Source organism: Myotis davidii, unplaced genomic scaffold (assembly GCF_000327345.1).
Source record: "Myotis davidii unplaced genomic scaffold, ASM32734v1 scaffold575, whole genome shotgun sequence".
Classification (NCBI taxonomy): Eukaryota; Metazoa; Chordata; class Mammalia; order Chiroptera; family Vespertilionidae; genus Myotis; species Myotis davidii.
In genome coordinates, this window is record NW_006290306.1 from 1,195,753 (window position 1) to 1,199,800 (window position 4,048).

The following is a 4,048-nucleotide window of genomic DNA, read 5'->3' on the forward strand; positions in this document are numbered from 1 at the left end:
ACAGATGCAGGCTCTGCCCTCAGGAAGCTTTCAATCTGGTAAAGTAAATTAGAAAAATGAACATAAATAAGGGAAAACCAGGAGTAGGCACTGAACCCACTGGGTTGCCTGATGCCAGCAGAGGGCCTGGGCTAACACTGGCCCTTCAGCTCCCCTATTTCAAGGTCCCACACCTGGACACATAGGCCCTGGCTCTTATTATGGTTCAGACCTTGGAATGGTGCCTTCCTGTGGCCCAGGACCCTGAAACCCATCTCACTCTACCAGCATGCAGGTTATCAGCATCATTTTGGGAAGACGGTGTCAAAAATTTACTCTTTGCAGCTCAGTGTGAATAAAGACAGAGAAAACACCCAAAGGAATGGCTAGGAGAAATAGAGAGGCCTAAAGAACGACTGCTGGAAACTCATAAAGAATCTCTAAAAAGAGAAACAAGAAAGCATTAACCTGAATAACCAAAACTTGAGCAATAAGGAACTGGAGGAGAATTATGGTTCAAATGATATGAGTCTTTCCAGCATGAGAATTACACAACTCTTGGCTCAAGACAATGCCAGACCCTCAGGTCTCTCAAAGCAACATCATAAATTAGCAAGTTCCACTTTAGTAATCCAAGGTGCTTACAAGGGTTCTTCATCCTTCAATCTGCCCTGGGCTGGGTTGCATTTGGGATTTAGTACTCCAATGATAAGTATATATTTGGGTTCTGTGTTTGTTCTGGTTATGGGAATCTTTGTTTAATACCAAGAGATGAAATGCACCAACATCATGATCAGATTCAATAAATTATTTCTCTCCAAACTCTTATCATCTGAGATGCAAAAGAGAATACAATCCCTGCAGAGCAGTTAAAGGCCAGGAACATAATGGAGATTAAAAGGAAAGACCAAATTCCTAGGGGTGTCATGTGACTGGCTTCTCAGGGAGTAGAGTAGATAATTTATCTCTTACTGGGAAGTCTAAGTTCCAATCCTGCTCCTGTGATTTTATTCATGGTAATATCCTTGAAACAAAAATCACTGGTTTCTCTCCTACAATCCATTAAAAAGGCACAGCAACTAACATGGTCACCAACACCAGCAATCACACCATCACTGGATAGATTGCCTCACTGGTTTCAAGAAGGACATCTGTAATAGTGTCAACAATAAAAAAAAAGAATAGGAAATGAAAAGACACCCATTGCCATTGAGATTGAGTACTTTATTTGTATTGTGGTAGGAGTTGTTTCTTCACCAGCATATTTTTTCTTCATCATCAGTATCTATTAGTATGTCCTGGACTCTACCATCTTCCTCCTTGGCATTATTGTGGCCCATGTACCTCCAGATCATCGTCACTGACATTCATTAATGACAAGAAATGGATGGCCAAGAAGAAAAGTCTGGTGAAGAACCTGAAGCAATGGAGACCCTCAGTCAGTCCAAGTGACAAAATTGACACTTGGACTCACAACAGAACCCATCTGTGGCTTGATCATCAGATCTACGTAGCTGACACACATGAAGAAGAGACAAACCAATTCTTGGCCTGAAGCTCTGGAATCCAGGCCTCCTTATTTAAGATAATAACACTGTATAATCAAGTTGAGTTCAAACAAGGACAGGAAAGTGTTCCCATCATTGAGAAAGTTGCAGTTGGAGATGCCTCCGGAAATGCCCTTGGAAATTCTCAGAGATCATTTTGGGTGATGTGATAAAAATTAGGAAATGAAACTTCAAAGTGTTTGAAATCCCTTTTAATTCTACCAACAACTTTCAGCACCCCATACATGAGATGGATGACATCAATGACAAGTGCTTCCTCATGACCATGAGATCTTAGAGAAGTGTAGCACCATCTTTATCAATGTCCTGGAACAAGCCTCTGGACAAGGGCACGGTAAGGCCTTCCATAGAGTGTACATGGCTAGGTGGCTTGGAGGAGCCACATTCTTGGTTTCTGTCATTCTACTTGCCAGCAATTGAGTTTCCAGAAACATATTCATTGAACAGATACCATGACCTTTCTGACCTCCAACTTCTGCTTTGTGAGCTCTTGTCAATGATTGATGCCCTTCAGTTCACTGTGCCAGAGTGCTGGGATCAATTTTGTTATGTTTACAGGTAATCATCCCTTCACAGCCAAAGCTATTGCCAAGAGTGTAGGTATCATTTCAGCCAACAATGAGGCAATAGAAGACATTTAAAAATGTCTCAATACTACTGTGGAGCAAGTTAAGAAATAGGCTGCTAAAGCCACTATGGTGACCAGTATGGAACTGAAGGACACAAGTCAGGGACACTTGAGTGATCTCTTAACCAACTACTCAGAAATCATCCTTGCTCAGACATCTCCCCAGCAGATGTTGGATGGGCTCTCAGAGGCAGGATGCAGATGTTGCTGTGACAAAGCATGGAATTAACCATTCTCCAGCTCTAAAGAAGGCACATATTGGGGTTACCATGAGGTACACAGGTTCTGATGCAGTCAAAAATGTAAGTACACAGTCTTACTAAAATACAATGACATCTTTGCATCTTTAGTCACAGGGTGGAGGAAAGCTGCCTAATAATTGACAACCTAAAGAAGATTATTGCTTACACTCTGATCTAGAATATTTGCCCCTTTTGATCTACATTATTGTTGGGCTCATTCTATCCAACATCTTGTTCATCAATTTGGGCACAGATATAATTCCTCATTGTTTTATTTTAAAACTGAAAGTGACCTCATAAACCAGCAGCTTCACCATGAGAAGATGGGCAGATTGGTGAACAAGCAACTTGTCATGTACTTCTGCCTGCATACTGGCCTCAAGCCCTGGGAGCTTTGGTTGTTTATGCCACCATGTGCACGCAGAGTGGATTTAGACCTAGAACTCTCATTAACCTTTTGGTAAAATGGAAAAAGGACAAGATAAATGACTAGCAAGACAGCTATGGACAAGAATGGACAAAGTAGTAGAAGAAATGCCTAGAATGAACTGGCTATACATTCACTCTCATTGATATTATGAACCAGTAAATATCATATCTGATCACCAGAAAGACCAGGATCAATTTCATCTTCCCAGAAGATCCTTTCTGAAATAAAGCAATCTGGGTAGAGACTGCATCACAGCTCCTCATAACGTTAACTCTATTCTATGGCTTTGAAATTGTCACAAACCTGAATTCTACCATGTTCCTGGCTCAGGATTGGTTTGTGGATATGCCACATGCCATTTTTCTTTGGGTGTATAAAGATGTATAAAAATTTTTCATCAGACTTTCACTAGAACCATCTTTTTTCCCAAGTCTCCCAACTTCACATTGGTGATGATCTTCAGATCTCTTGAGCAAAAATGACATCAAAATTTATAGAAGAGATGCCCTAACCGGTTTGGCTCAGTGGATAGAGCGTCAGCCTGCGGACTCAAGGGTCCCAGGTTCGATTCCGGTCAAGGGCATGTACCTTGGTTGCAGGCACATCCCCAATGAGGGGTGTGAAGGAGGCAGCTGATCGATGCTTCTCTCTCATCGATGTTTCTAACTCTCTATCCCTCTCCCTTCTTCTCTTTAAAAAATCAATAAAATATATTTTAAAAAAAATTTATAGAAGAGAAAGACAAAAACCATGTGAAAGGCATTCAATTGATGTTTTATACTTTACAGCTGAGATTTAACTGGTTATATATGACTTTTATGTCTTTCTCCATCTCCTGTTTTTAAATATGTTAATTTTAAGGTGATGATGTAGGGAAGAAAAAAATATTTGCATTTACATAGGTTTCCATGGCATTAAATAGTCTTATATAATCCAGATATCTGCTGGGTCTCCCTGCTCTGAAGCTCTAAGTAGCATTCTTCAAACCTCTGTTCTATATGCTATCGAAGAGTCGATTTCCATGTATTCTGGAAAAATTGGTCACTTTACTCAAAAATTCATCTCAACATTTGCAGGAAATAGAGGTGGGAGTAGGATTCCATCTTAAGAACATGAACATCCACCACTTTGACTTTCAGACATTGCCATGACATGCTTTCCCTGGCCATATCACCCCTCATCCCAATCTTTTGCTATTTTA

At 40.5% G+C, this 4,048-nt stretch overlaps 1 pseudogene; it reads left to right on the forward strand.

Annotated features, from left to right (window-relative positions):
- The first annotated feature begins 2,050 nt into the window (after nucleotides 1-2,050).
- On the forward strand, nucleotides 2,051-2,910 carry LOC102756391 (annotated as a pseudogene).
- The last annotated feature ends 1,138 nt before the right edge of the window (nucleotides 2,911-4,048 follow it).